The sequence below is a fragment of the Tamandua tetradactyla genome, chromosome 10 (genome assembly GCF_023851605.1).
Source record: "Tamandua tetradactyla isolate mTamTet1 chromosome 10, mTamTet1.pri, whole genome shotgun sequence".
NCBI classification, from domain to species: Eukaryota; Metazoa; Chordata; class Mammalia; order Pilosa; family Myrmecophagidae; genus Tamandua; species Tamandua tetradactyla.
Window position 1 is genome coordinate 107,754,040 of NC_135336.1, and position 15,451 is coordinate 107,769,490.

Consider the following 15,451-nt stretch of genomic DNA (forward strand, 5'->3'; position numbering starts at 1 on the left):
TTTCCCCTCTATCGCCTCGGCTGTCACAGAAGCATCTCAGGGCTCAGCAGATGCAGCTCCTGCCTCCCCAGGAGCTTTATGTAAGAGGCAGACCGAGGCAGAAGTTCAGGGAAGTGGGGAAGTGGTTAGACCCTGAGGAGCCAAGGGCAGTAGCCCCGGGGGGGCAGGGGTGGGCCTGGGCCTGGGCGGCTGCAGTGAGCGGAAGTGAGAGTAGCCTTAGGATGCCTTTCCCCAGCAGCCAGGTAAAGTGCATTCCTGGGTCCTGGTGACAACATGGCCCTCCCGTCCCGAAGGCCCAGAAAGACCAGAGGCTGAGACCGCTCCCTGTGGTCCAAACCCAGCTGTCTGGGTGACGCTGAGGGGACGGGGGCCCTGCAGCTGGGAGCACTGGTGTGGGTGGAAGGGCGGAACTCGGCCGGGTGCCTGCTGGCACCTAAGGTCTTGGAGGCTGGGTGACACGGACTCCCGAGGCTGCTGTCCCTGTGTAACTGCCTTCCCCGCCCTCTCAGCTCCAGCCCTCACCCCTCCAGCTGCTCCAGCGGCAGGGCCTGGCGCACCGCAGACTCCCTAAGGCTTGGTCTGACATCACTCCTCGAACATAATTACAGGGCTCCTTCCTCCCAGCTCCCGCATCCCCAACAGCCACCATAGAGTCATTTATAAACGCAGGCCCCAGGTGCACGTCTCACGTGGAGGAGCCCACTGACAGTGACAGAAAGGGGGCCACGGCGCGGCTGGGCCCTAGCGCAGGGGCGGAAACGCACGGACCCCGGCCCGCGCGGCCGAGGGGCTCTCGGCTGGGGGCAGGGCCCAGGCAGGCCCGGCTTCGGCCGCGCAGCTGCCTTGGGCGCGGGGGCGGGCGGCTCGGGTCGCAGCAGGGCTTCCAGATCTCTAATACTCCAGGATAATACGCGCGCAGACGCCCATTGTCTTGTGCGGAGAGCGGAGGCACGAGACGAGCTGCCTTTCTCCTCCCCGCGCTGGCAGGAACCCGCAGTAATGAAAGTTGTTAGGGTCCAACAAGCTGTCCTGAAAACACTATCATTACTTTCCTAATGACTCTCTTGTCTTCCAGGATGCGCCCAAGGCAGCCGAGGCCGCGGGTTCCTGGAGCGGACGCGGGAAGCGGAGGCTGACAGCCTGTAATCGGGTGGGGGAGGCGGGGGGCGGGGGCGGGTCCTCCCTCTCCCTTGGTCCGAGGCTGCCGCCATCCTTCTTGGCCGCTTCCAAAAGCCACACGCAGCGTGCGCGTTGCCGGCGGGCACCCAGGCGCCCCTCTTCCACCGCAGCGTGGGCCTTCCGTCCACAGCAGCCTCCCCGTCTCCTCTGCTCGAAACCTGGTGGGCCGCCGGCTTTCTCCGTCGGAAGGACTCCTGCCCCAGCCACGGCCTCGGCTTTCCAGCCTGGGGCGGGGGTTGGGGGTTGGGGCGGCTCTCCGGCCCCGGCCACCACCCGCTGCGCACCCTCTGTCCTGCTCTTTCCCTTCCCGATGCTGGCTTTAAATCACACAAGGGGCATTGAGATACAAATGAGAGGAAACCTCTCCCAGAGCCGCCCCGTCCCACCGACCTGTGCCTGGCACGCACCTTCCAGACCTTTCTCTGAGCGGACACTCAGGCGCACCCACGGGCAGCGTGTGTCCGTCGCCCTGCGCGCTGCCTGCGGGGGAAGTGAGGGGCCTGAGCGACGTGGTGACAACATGAGGGTTTTAAACGGCGGCGAGGTGGTGGCTCTGACACCTCCACAAAGCGATGCGAGCGCCGGGTGTCTTTGCGGGCGGCGACACACCGAGGGGGCGGGCTTCTAGGCCCTTGTCCTTCAGAGCAGGCAGAGAAGGGCGCGGACCCTATTTTGCTTAACACACACTGGGTTGTGGAGCCCTGGGAACTACTGGCTCCTTTGAGGTTCTGAGGTCTTGGGTTCGGATCGCTAGAGCTTTGCTGGCCCCATTTGGGCTCCCCTGCGGGCTCGCCTCTCCACAGCCCCGGTTCACCGCCGCAGAGGGGAAGGGCTACCGGGCGGAGGCCCCTCGACCAGGCCGTCAGGTCCCTCCGTCGCTTCAAAGCGAAGGGGCGCCCGGCGGGGTTGCCCGGGGTCCGGCGGTGGGACTCAGTCCTGCTCGGGGACACCGCCTGGGGCCGGCGTGGGCCTTGCCAGCTTGGGTCGCCTTCGCACAGTCCTAAGAAAAGGCTCTGGGTCCGGAAGACTTTTCATCCCCAAGGCGTCTGCAGGCCGGGTCCCGACCCTCCCGCCCCCCACCGATGGTGGGTTTAGGGTTAGAGCAGCCCCGGGAACAGGGGCGGGGCTCCGGAGTCGAAGGTCCCGCGGAGTGCGCGTCCCGCGCTCGACGCCGCAGCCGGCCCCGCGCCCGCCCATCCCTCGGGGCAGAGACGCGGCGCTGCGCCGTCCGGCTGTTTGAGCCCGGAGGCGCGGGAGGCCGCCGTTCACGGCCGGGAAGTCACGATTCCACCTCACACAGACCAGAGCAGGGACAAACTTGAAACGGACTCGGGAGGGTGGGAAGACGATAATGTCATTAAAAACGGCCCGAAGAGGCCCGTGCTGCCTGTCCACCCGTGGAATGCTGGCACGTGTGGGGGCGCGACCCGGCATCCGGGGACACCTGTGAGCAGACCAGCCCCTGCCGTCCCGGGTGGGCCTTCGAGGGCAGCCGGTCGCGGACGGCCGACACACGAGTTACTCGGCGGTGTTGGACCGAGCGGGCAGCGGCCGGATGCGCGGGAAGGGTCGGGTTGTGCAGGCCCTGAGCGGGAAGTCGGACAGCGCGGCCTGGTGAGGGTCGCGGGGCGGGGACCCGAAGGTCACGGCACGCCGGCTCCGCAGGGCCCACGAGGCACGGGGCACAGGTGTGTCCCGACCCGACCCGCCCTCCAGGGACTCGACCCCGGCCTAGGGCCCGACCGAGCCGCTTCCCGCCCGGGGCTCCGCCAACAGTCCGTGACCCGCCCTTCCTGCGACACACCCCCGCCGGCGACCCTGTGGGGTGCCCGACTCTAGCCAGCCCCGTGCCTGTCCCGCCCACGTCGAGGCCCGCCCCTCCCACCTGGGTCCCCGCCTCCGCCCCGGCGCACGACCCGCCCTTCGAAGCTCCGCCCCTCCCACCTGGGCCTCACCTCCGCCCCAGCGCGCGACCTGCACATCGGAGTCCGCCCCTTCCACCTGGGCCCCACCTCCTCCCCGGCGCGCGACCTGCCCTTCGAAGCTCCGCCCCTCCCACCTGGGCCTCACCTCCGCCGCAGCGCGCGACCTGCCCATCGGAGCAACGCCCCTTCCACCTGGGCCCCACCTCCTCCCCGGCGCGCGACCTGCCCTTCGAAGCTCCGCCCCTTCCACCAGGGCCCCGCCTCCTCCCCGGCGCGCGACCCGTCCTTCGAAGCTCCGCCCCTCCCACCTGGGTCCCGCCTCCTTCCCGGCGCGCGACCCGCCCTTCGAAGCTCCGCCCCTCCCACCTGGGTCCCGCCTCCTCCCCGGTGCGCGACCCGCCCTTCGAAGCTCCGCCCCCCTCGACACGAGCTCTGCTCCCCGGCTGCGCCTCAGCCCAAGACCCGCCTCCCTGCCGCCCCGCCCCCGGTCACGGGGTCCGCCCTCCCGCCCCACCCTCCCCGGCTTGGACTCCGCCTCCACCTCCGCCCCCGACGCGTGACTTGCCCTTCTCGCTCGCTGCGCGCCTCGCCCACGGCCCCGCCCAGGGCCCCGCCCTCCCGCTCTGACGCAATTGTTTCTTCAGAGGCCGCGATTGGCCACGCCCTTCGCCGTTCAGCGGTTCGATTGGTCCGCGGCGCCCGCTTCGCGCGACTTGCGCTTGGATGGGGGCGGGGCGGAGGCGGTGGGCAGCGCCGGATTGGTCGGCGGCGCGGAGGGCGGGTCGCGCCGCGCGCGTCGCCTGGGCTGGGGCACCCCAGCGGTTGCCGCCGCCTCAGTCGGCTCCGGCGCTCGGGTCTCGGCCGCTACGGCTCCTCCGTTCCTCGGGTCCCGCGGCTGCCGGACGCCTCAGACCCCGCGGCCGCCGCCGCCCGGCCGCATCGGCGCTCTCCCGCCCGGCCCTCCCGACCCCGGACACGCCCTCGGCCGCGGGACAGGTGAGTGGCGAGCGCAGAGCTGCTCGCGGCGCCCGCCGGCCGCGCCCCTGGGCCCCGCGCCGCCGGCCTCCCAACTTGTGAGGAGAGCGGGGCCCTCGCGGGCGGGCCCGGGAGCGGAGTGAGCTGCTCGCGTGCGCGCGCCGGCGCCGTCCTGCACTTGGCGAGACTCGGGTTCCAGCCGGTCCCGGCCCCTCGGCTCGGGGACAGGCTCTGAGAGGAGCGTGCGCGGCGTTCCCGGGACGTGCGGGGCGAGGGCGGGCGGGACGACAGTGTGCGGGGCGGGAGTGTGCGGGGCGACTGTGTGCGGGGCGGGAGTGTTGGGGGGCGGGAGTGTGCGGGGCGACGGTGTGCGGGGCGGGAGTATGCGGGGCGATTGTGTGCGGGGCGGGAGTGTGGGGGGACGGGAGTGTGGGGGGCGGGAGTGTGGGGGGCGGGAGTGTGCGGGGCGGGAGTGTGCGGGGCGACGGTGTGCGGGGCGGGAGTATGCGGGGCGATTGTGTGCGGGGCGGGAGTGAGGGGGGACGGGAGTGTGGGGGGCGGGAGTGTGCGGGGCAGGAGTGTGCGGGGCGACGGTGTGCGGGGCGGGAGTGTGGGGGGACGGGAGTGTGGGGGGCGGGAGTGTGCGGGGCGGGAGTGTGGGGGCGACGGTGTGCGGGGCGGGAGTGTGGGGGGCGGGAGTGTGCGGGGTGGGAGTGTGGGGGTGACGGTGTGCGGGGCGGGAGTGTGGGGGGGCGACGGTGTGCGGGGCGGGAGTGTGGGGGGGCGACGGTGTGCGGGGCTGGAGTGTGGGGGGGGCGGGAGTGTGCGGGGCGGGAGTGTGCGGGGCGGGAGTGTGGGGGTGACGGTGTGCGGGGCGGGAGTGTGGGGGGCGGGAGTGTGGGGGGCGGGAGTGTGGGGAGCGGGAGTGTGGGGGGGCGACGGTGTGCGGGGGCGGGAGTGTGGGGGGCGGGAGTGTGCGGGGTGGGAGTGTGCGGGACGAGGGCGGGCGGGGTGAGAGTGTGCGGGACAACCGTGTGCCAAAAGGCGGTGTGTTCGGCTACGGTGTGCAGGGCGAGGGCGTGAGGTACCCAGGGCGAGAGTGTGTACCGGGCGGGGGCTTGTGGAAGGAGGGCGAGATCGTGTGCAGGATGAGCTGGTGTGGGACGAGGGGTGCAGTGGTTGGGGTGCCGGGATGAGGGGCTGCGGGGTGAGGGGTGGGGTGCTGGGGTGAGGGGCTGCAGCTCCTTCTCTCTGCCGGGACTTTTTCTTTAAACCCAGTTGGCGGGCTTTCAGGGTCAGATGCTTTTGCAGCCCGTTTTTGACTCTGTGTCCGAGTGAGGAGGTAGACCCGGTAGGGGCCAGGCCCTCTCTTTTGGTCTCTTCTTTTTCAATTGAAAAGAGTCAGGGGTGTTTCTTACTGTTCCCACAAGCGTTTGGCAGTAGTTCTGGAACTGGGATTCAGTGAAGGTGTTGCTTTTTTGTCGGGTGGTGCTTTCTAATTTTTTTTCCTACTCTAAAGCATGTTACTTATAACGAAATTGGAAGTTAACAAAAAGTTAGGTTTTAAAGCTTGTGTCCAGGAGTTGGTTGCCTTCTTTCTTCTGAGGCAGCAGAAACTTGCAGGTCCCCTTGGTGCTGCATGTGAACTCATGCTGCTCTTGGCTGATGAGAACATAGCGTGGGGCCCCCAAAAAGAGGACACTGGCAGCAGGGCCCTGCAGAAAGTCTTTAGAATCTAGATTGGACAGCGAACACACCCAAATTTCAAACATATTCCTCCTATACATGCCCTCACACATCTTTGCAAAACTTGTTTTCAGGAATAAACTGTAGCTTCGTTTCTCAGATGTGAGTGACAAAGCAAAGATGCGAACTGTCCATTGAAGGAAACAATTTCACAGTCCCCTCATGCTTGAGAACCGTTCATCAGGTCCATCTTAAAAATGCCTCAGAGAGGTACATTCTGGCCCAGAGAAGGCTGTTTGCCGAACGGCGGCACTCTGGAGGGATCATTGCCAAGATCCAAAAAGACCTGATTGATCCTCAAATCAGAGGAGCCAGAGTAGTCCCAGACAATGTTTCCAGGCTTGTAGATGGAGAGCAAGGGGTCTTCACAAATGGGTGTAGTTGCTGACTGACACCTTTCACTTTCGGGCATGGCTTTTTTATTTGTATATAGATGCAGAGTTCAGTGTAAGTTCAGTATGTTTGTCTTCATGTTTGTATAACCCTAACCCTTAGTCAGTTGGTAGTCCATAATATAAGGTATTGATCAAGGTTTGTTGGTAAATGAGGTTTTCGTATCTGTAAGGCTCGGGGAGTCTGCCTGGAGTCCAGGGCTTTGTAGCTGGTGTTGCCACCAGTGGTGCTAATTGGTGGATCTCAGAACATCACTCTTCCAGGTATCCGTGTTAATACTCACAGAAGGAGAAAATCCACACAGCTTCATGGTTACATTTTTAGCTATGTATGAGAAAAAATATATTTTTTCAAGACAAGGTTACATTTTCTTAGGTGTTTAATAAGAAATTATCCTTTTCCTGCTGTAAGAGGGAGGCTGAGAGCTGCATTTATAAATTTGCTGGACTCCCATGAGGTCCTTAAAGCAATTCAGCCATTCGAGCCTGGATGCTGTGTATCAGTCTCAACGGTTTCACTTCCTGGAACTGTAGCCATTTGTCAATGACATCATTACTCCTATTTTCACAGAAACCTCAGAGTTTTATTCTTAGAGTGATCACTGAAGCAGATTTTGGTAGATGGAAGGTGTGTCTCCCCTTGTTGAAAAAGGTTGGTACTTTGGGCCATAACAAAGAAAAATATGTGCTCATGTCTAATAGTAATCACCCCCAATTTAAACGTCAGAGTGAATGCTGTGGCTTTTGGGCAGCTTTCATATCTCTGTGGGGCCCAGCCCTGGTTGCAAGAGTTCTTCCAGGCTGTGGGATCGCTGTCCATGGTGCTGAATCTGTTTGTTTTTCTCTTCTCAAACTTTCTTTTCAGTGTGAGAGCGGTTTTTGGGGTATGTGTTAAAATTAATTTAAAAAGTCACACTGTTAAAGAAAAGTTGACCAGGGAGTTCTTTTGAACCTGAATTGCAGTATGGCTTTAAAAACCTCAAACCATGTTACTGTTTCTGTTTTTTTTTTAAGTGAATAATTGTGCCAGCTCAGGGTCCCTTTTTCTTTGCTTAGTCTTTTCCCCTCTCCTCAGATTTTTCTGGAATTTCAGCAAGAATTTTCTTGCTGGAGCATGTACATCAAGTCAAAATCCATTGAGATGAAATGAGACCCTGCTTTCTTAACAACTATTCTCTAAAAAGATTGTTCCCTTTATTACAGTATATACATTTATATGTATTTAGGGGAAATTTATTTCTTCCTAAACAGGGTCGATTGGAGCACCTCTCCCACTGGCCTGTAAGGTGTTTCAGTCTTTCCTGGGGAAGGGCTGGAGCACTCTGAGTATGGATGGGCTTTGGTTTGTTGCCAGCCATGTTAGAGCAATATCTGCTTTTCTTTTCTGTAATTTTGAGGACATCTTTATAAATAATTTTAGATAAATCATTTGTGTCTCTTGAGGCTAATTTTGTCAGTTACTGTGGAATCGCCCCACTGGTTAGCAATAAAAAATAATGATGGTTGTCAGATAGCAAATTGACAATTTACTATCTTGGCATCAAGCTAAGCAGTGGATTGTTGAAGGTATTTTTTTAATATGTACATGTGAACTAGTTTTTTGGACCCTTTTGGTGTATATTTAACCTAAGTTACTCTTTAGCATCATTTTTGTTGACGTGAACAGTTCAATTTCCTTCTATTTCATTCCAGCTTCAGAGATACTCTCTGAGTCCCCACTCCATGCCAGGTCCTGTGCTATGATCTGGGCACCCACAGGGAATGTGACAGAGTTCTTATCACTAGAAGGCTCACCCATTAGGACTGAAAAGGGACGTGTAAACAGATAGTTACTTTGGGCCACACTCTGCTGTAGTTGGGATTAACAGAAAGTTGGATGGGTGCTTTAAGGGGGTGATTCATTTGAGCTGGGAAGCAGAAGACATCATAGCGGAGGTGACCTTTGAGATTGGGCTCTGGAATGTGAGTTGTAATTGTTTAGGCATGGCTGGGTATACGTTGATCAGAAAAGACAAGAAGGTTGTTGTGACTGGAGAACGGTTTGTGTGGCCATGTGGAGCCTGGAAGTATGTATGTGTGGGGGCATTGTGAAGGGGTTGCAACTCTGCTCTGGGGGTGTGTGTTTGGGAGTTGTGAACTGGTTGTGTGGTAGGGGGAAGCCGTCCTTGTCCTAATTCCAAGAACCTGAATATATTATATGACAGAGGAATTAAAGTGGATGTAATTAAGAAATCATAGCTGACTTTGAAGTAGGGAGATTATCCTGGATTATCTGGATGGGCCCAAAGTAACCACAGAGATCCTTAAATGTGGAAGAGGAGGTAGAAGAGACAATGTTGGAGTGATGCGAGGTGAGAAGGACTCGATCGACAATTGCTGGCTGCGAAGATGGACGGGAGTCATGAGCCAAGGAACAGACGCAGTCTCTAGAAGCTGGAAGAGGCAAGAAAATGAATCCCCCCCAGGCCCTCCAGAGAGGAATGCAGTCCTGCTGACACCTTGATTTTAGCCCAATAAGACCCATTTCAGATGTCTGGCCTCCAGAACTGTAAGGTAATAAATTTGTGTTTCCATGCCGCTAGGTTTGTGGTAATTTGTTACAGGGGCCATAGGAAAGTAACACACATTGGGACTCCACTCTAGGCAGTTTTGGCCAGCAAAGTTTAAGAAGGAAGTAACATTAGATTGGCTTTTTTAGAAGAGAAAATCCAGCTGCCAGTTTGTGGTTGGGTGTTGGGTGGTGGGTAGTTGCCCCAGGCAAATGTGGTTCTGATCCCCAGTTTCACCTCCTGGGCAAGACTAGCACCTGATGGTGTCTTATCTGGCTTGAATCCCACTTGCAGTCTTGCTCCCAGCAGCGAGCTCAGCCTCTACCCCTTTTAATTGTTGTGTCCCACTAGTACACCTTTTGTTGGGGATTGAATCACATCTCCCATAAAAGGCATGTTCAGATCCCAGTCCCTGGTCCTGAGGATCCAGAAACATTTGTAAAAGGACCTTTGGAGATGTTATTAAGGTGTTTCCAGAACTGAAAGAGAAATGAGAGGACTTCACCATGCGATGGAAAAGCAGAGACACCCCAAGGATCACCAGTGGGCAGTCCCAGAGCACTACAGTCTTCAGGGAGAAAGAATCGCCTTCTTGAGGCCTCGATTTTGGACTTCTGCCCTCAAAACCATGAGCCAGTAAATTGCTTTTGTTAAGCTAATACATTGTATGACATTTGCTTTAGCAAACAGATATCTGGCAACTAAAACACCTTTCCTCTGTGCTCAGCACTTGGGAGAGAGCAGATCAGTAGTATGCCTACAAGTGGAATTAAGTTCTAACCTCATAATTGTTGCCAAATTACTTTCTGAAGTTATGTTTCTCCACATCCTCACTGATCTTCTGAATTTTTAGATGCTTTAATTTGTCCATCAAGTAGGTATGAAATATTTCAGTGTGTAATTTACACTTCCTTGATTACTAGGGAGTTTGAGGATTTTTTTTTTTTTACCAATTTATTGGCCAGTGTTTTTCTCCTTCTATAATTTATATTCTCCTATTGTTTGTCCATTTGTCTCTAGGGTTGTCCTTTTTATAGCTTTTTAGAAATTCTTTATATAATCTGGATGCTGTTCGTGTCATCTTTATTCTTTAAAAATTTTTTTTATTGTAAAATATAGCATACAAACAAAGCAAAGAAAGAAAAAGCAGTAATTTTCAAAGCACACTTCAAGTAGTTACAGAACGGGTATCAGAGTGTGTCACGTGCTACCATTCCACCATCTCAGATTTTTCCTTCTGGCTGCTTCAAAAGAGAGTCTACAAGGAATGTTAATATAGTGATTTGGTAGTCATATTCATTCATTAAATCCTATTTTCTCTTTTTATACTGCTTTCTTCTCTGGTCCCTCTACTAATCTGTAGGGATCTTTGGACAAGGCCCATTCTGATGTTCTGACTTTTTCACGTTGATGCTAGAGGATAGGGGAATGTAATCAATTGATAATCTTGGGGACGCTTTTCCCTTTGGGTTTCAACATTTATCTGACCTAGGAACCCTCTGGAAATTATAGGTTCTCGGAAAGCAAACCTAGTGCATGAAACCTCTATAAAGTCTCGGTTTGAGCCCTAGGTGTTAAGAGTCAAGAGGAGTGATTTTGGTTAGCAAACCATGGCAATTAGCACTATGTAACTGAAGCTTACATAACAGTAGCCTCCAGAATAGTCTCTTGACTGTATCTGATCTCTCTTGGCCACTGGTACATTATTTTATTATACTTCTTTTCCCCTTTTTGGTCAGGAATGCGTTGTTGATCCCACAGTGCCAGGGCCAGACTTATCCCCAAAATTCATGTCCCACATTGTCAGGGAGATTTTCACCCCTGAATGTCGTGTCCCATGTGTGGCGAGGGCAATGATTTTCCTTGCAGAGTTGGGCTTACCAAGAGAGAGGCCAAATGGATAGGTCAAAAGAGGTTTCCTGGAAACAACTCTTAGGCCTGATTATGGGTAGCCTTAGCTTCTCCACTATAAGAAATAAGTTTCATAAGGGCAAACCTCAAAATCAAGGGTTTGTAGGGGTGTAAATCTCCTTGGCAATGTGGGACAGAACTCCTGGGATTCGACGACACCCAGCATCATGGGATTGAGAAAGCCTTCTTACCCAAAAGGAGGAAGAGAGAAATGAGACAAAATAAAGTTTCAGTGGCTGAGAGATTTCAGCAAAGTTGAGATGTTATCCTGGATGTTATTCTTACGCATTATCTGATATCCCTTTTTAGTTTATGGTGTATTGGAGTGGTTAGAGGGAAGTACCTGAAACTGTTGAGCTGTGTTCCAGTAGCCTTGATTCAAAATAAAGTTTCAGTGGCTGAGAGATTTCAGCAAAGTTGAGATGTTATCCTGGATGTTATTCTTACGCATTATCTGATATCCCTTTTTAGTTTATGGTGTATTGGAGTGGTTAGAGGGAAGTACCTGAAACTGTTGAGCTGTGTTCCAGTAGCCTTGATTCTTGAAGGTGATTGTATAGTGATATAAATTTTACAATGTGACCGTATGATTGTGAAAATCTTGTGTCTTATGCTCCTTTTATCCAGGGTATGGATAGATGAGTTAAAAAATATGGATAAAAATAAATAATAGGGGGATAAGAGGTAACATAAATTGGGTAGATTGAAATACTAGGGGTATGGGATGTATGAGTGTTTTCTTTTTATTTCTTTTTGTGGAATGATGCACATGTTCTAAAAATGATCGTGGTGATGAATGCACAACTATGTGATGATATTGTGAGCCATTGATTGTATACAGTGTATGGTGTGTGTGAAGATTTGTCAATACAAATATTAAAAAAAAAATTAAGGGCTTGGCCTATTTTTCTTGGTAGTCCCCAATGGTTGAGATGGTACCTAGGGTTTCCCAGATGGGAAAGTTTAGTAGTTCCATATATATATATTCTCCCCCCCCCCAACCTTTGGACCCTCAAGGGACTCCCCTTTGGACCCTCAGCCCACCATAGTCTGAGATGCATACTGATATTACATTAAGCTATACAGAATTACAAGGCCTCGTTCTCATTCTAGGCTCCAGGAGTTTGGGTTGTTTAAATGAGCTCTCCAGACAGTTGATTTAGATTATGTGTAACAGAAAATTTAGGTTCTAGACTCAATAAACCTCTCTGTGTTTGGTTTTATATAGTAGGTGGAGATCTAGAGTGCATACACTATCATATTTTACCCTGTGTTCTGATTACCTTAAACACAGTCAGATTGGCTTTGTTTTTCACTCTGATTGATGCCTGTATTAGTTAGGGTTCTCTAGAGGAACAGAATCAACAGGGAACACTTGCAAATATAAAATTTATAAAAGTGTCTCATGTGACCGCGGGAATACAGAATCCAAAATCCACAGGGTAGGCTGTGAAGCCGACAATTCCGATGGAGAGTCTGGATGAACGCCACAGGAGAGGCTTGCTAACCGAGGAGCCTGTCTCTTGTGAATCCTCCTTAAAAGGCTTCCAGTGATTAGATTGAGCATTCCTCATTGCAGAAGACACACCCCTTGGCTGATTACAAATGGAATCAGCTGTGGATACAGCTGATATGATCATGATCTAATTCTGTGAAATGTCCTCATTGCAACAGACAGGCCAGCACTTGCCCAACCAGCCAACCAGGTACCACCACCTGGCCAAGTTGACACATGAACCTGACCATGACAGCGCCTGATCTCTTTTTCAGTTACTTTAACTCGTTTTTTTTTTGCATGTGCAGGCACTGAGAATTGAACCCAGGTCTCCGGCATGGCTGGCGAAAACTCTGCCTGCTGAGCCACCGTGGCCTTTCCACGGTGGCCTTTTAACTCTTATTATATATAGCTATGCTAACTTTCAGGGCTGTAGCATTCCATTGCTGAGTCTTAGGTGTCACAGGGCAATACCAGCTGATACATATACAGCTCAGTATCTCAGAATCTAGAAATACACTTAAAACTTCAGACTAAATGTGGCTGCTATAAGAGCTTACAATCTAGGCTCCAGTTTTCTTATGAGTATTTCCTGAAAGAAAGCATATCTGTTCTTTTGTTTCTAGCTTATTTTTGCACAACACCTTGTTCCCAAGGTTTATGCAGTTCATTGCATGTCTCTTGACATCTTTCCTTTTTGTAGCTGCACCATATTCCATCATATAAATGTATCTCGGCTAGCCATTCTGCTTCTCAATCAATGTACCCTTTGGTCCCCTCCATCTATTGGGCATCATGGATAATGTCCAAAATAAACAAACCATGTCTTATAATATACTAACTTTGTTGGATAATCTGCAGCAATCTGAATTTTAGGCTGTTTTCAGTTGTCCATAGTGACAAAGAGCCAATGAACACAGTGTCACCAACTGTCAAATCAAAACAACCCCTCATCACTTGTCCCTCCATCCCAATTAGTTGTCTCTGGTATTGCTGTGATAATGTTAATGTCTTCTTGTTAACTACTGACTGTAGTATGCATTTTTAGTTTCCCCCCAGACCCCTCTACTATTCTTTATTCATATATATATATATAAATTGCAAAATAAAGCATATATACAAAAAAGCAATACACTTCCAAGTAATTAGCAAGTAGTTACAGAACAGATTTTAAAGTTTGGTATGGGTTACAGTACAGTTTTAGGGTTTTACTTCTAGCTGCTCTAAGGTACTAGAGACAAAAAGAAATTCAGTGTAATGATTCAACAGTCATACTCATTTGTTAAACCTTACCTTCTCTGTATAACTCCACCATCACCTTTGATCTTTCTCCCACTCTGTAGGGGTATTTGCACTATGCCCATTCTAAACTTTTCATGTTGGGAGGGGTTGCTGATAATTTGGGAAAGGGGAATGAAACTAGTTGATGTTCTGGAGAGGCTGGCCCATCTGCATTTCAGGACTTACCTGGTCCAGGACCCATCTGGAGGTTGTACTTTTCTGGAAAGTTACCCTAGTGCATGGAACCTTAGTAGAATCTTCAGCATTGGCAGGAATGGTTTTGGTTTTGGTTTGGCAGGTTGTGATAGGTAGCAATGTCTAATTGAAGCTTGCGTAAGGTGACCTCCAGAGTAGGCTCTCAATTCTGTTTGAACTGTCTTGGCCATAGATCCCTTATTTGTTACACTTCTTTTCCCTCTTTTGGGGGATGGCATTGTTGATCTCACAGTCTCAGGGCCAGATTCATCTCTGGGAGTCATCTCCCATTCCACAGGGAGACTTTCACCGCTGGATATCATGTCCTATATAGGAGGGGAGGGCAGTGGTTTCATTTGCACAGTTAGGCTGAGAGAGAGAGAGAGACCACATCTGAGTAACAAAAGAGGTTCTCTGGAGGTGACTCTTAGGTGTACCTAAAGATAGACCAAACTTGTCTGCCACATACATAAGCTTCACAAGAGCAGCCTCAAGATCAAGGGCTTGGCCTATTGATTTAGTAGTCCTTAATGTTTGACACAGTATCCGGGGTTTCTCCTGTGGGAAAGTTTAATAGTTCCATATATTTTCCCCATCCGTCAAGGGACTTTGCCAATACTTTTTTTTCCCCATTTAGAAAATTCCTTGTATTTAGAAATTATTCATCAAGGAGACATTCTAATTTACATAGAATTGTTACAATATTTGCAAAACCCATGGCTTCTCAGATTCAGCGTGTCAATTCTTTTTGTTTTTTTCATAGCATAGTTGTGTATTCATTACCATTATCATTTTTAGAACATTTGCATCACTCCAGAAAAAGAAATAAAAAGAAAAAAGAAAAAACTCATACATACCATACACCTTACATTGACCTAGTGTTTCCATTTACCCAATTTATTTTATGCTTTGTTCCCCCTATATTTTACTCATATGTCCATATCCTGGATAAAAGGAGCATCAGACACAAGGTTTTCACAATCACACAGTCACATTGTAAAAGTTATATCTTTATACAATCATCTTTAAGAATCTTGACTACTGGGACACAGCTTAACAGTTCTAGATTCTTCCCTCTAGCCATAGCAATACACCGTAAACTAAAAAGGGATGTCTATATAATGCCTAAGAATAACATCCAGGATAACCTCTTGACTCTATTTGAAATTTATCAGCTACTGAAACTTTATTTTGTTACCCTCCTCCCCCTTTTGGCCAAGAAAGCTTTCTCATTCTCTTGATTCTGGATCCTGGCTTATCCTGGGTTTCCTGTCCCATGTTGCCAGGGAGATTTACACCCCTGGGAGTCATGTCCCACCTAGAAGGCAGGGCAGTGAGTTTACCTGCTGTGTTGGCTTAGGGAGAGGCCACATCTCAGCAACAAATGAGATTCTGTGGGGTTGACTATTAGGCCTAATTTTAAGTAGGCTTACCCTATCCTTTGTAGGAGTAAGTTTAATAGGGACGAACCTCAAGATCAAGGGTCACCCTGTTGAGTTGGTTGTCCCTACTACTTGCGAGAATATCAGAAATTCTCCAAATAGGAAAGTTGATAATATCCTCCTTTCTCCCCATTCCCCCAAGGGGACTTTGCACATACTTCTTTACTCACTGCCCAAATCACTCTGGGATTTATCAAGACATCACACTAACCTGGACAACCAATAAAATCTCATGCCTTATTCAGATTCCATGTACTTATGGTGTTCAACTAAACTGACCATACAAGTTAAATTAGGAAATGCATTTGCCAAAATGTAAATTTTGCACCAAATAAATCTCTCTCCCTTTAGTCCCACACAG

General features: G+C 51.6%; 1 protein-coding gene across 2 annotated transcripts in view; it reads left to right on the forward strand.

Annotated features, from left to right (window-relative positions):
• Positions 1–4,084: 4,084 nt before the first annotated feature.
• PCBP3 (poly(rC) binding protein 3) overlaps positions 4,085–15,451 on the forward strand; it is a 470,825-nt gene continuing 459,458 nt past the window's right edge. For both annotated transcript variants that reach the window (XM_077119223.1, XM_077119230.1), the window contains exon 1: positions 4,085–4,100. The gene's annotated coding sequence lies outside the window, so the exon portion shown is untranslated. The remainder of the gene's footprint in view (positions 4,101–15,451) is intronic.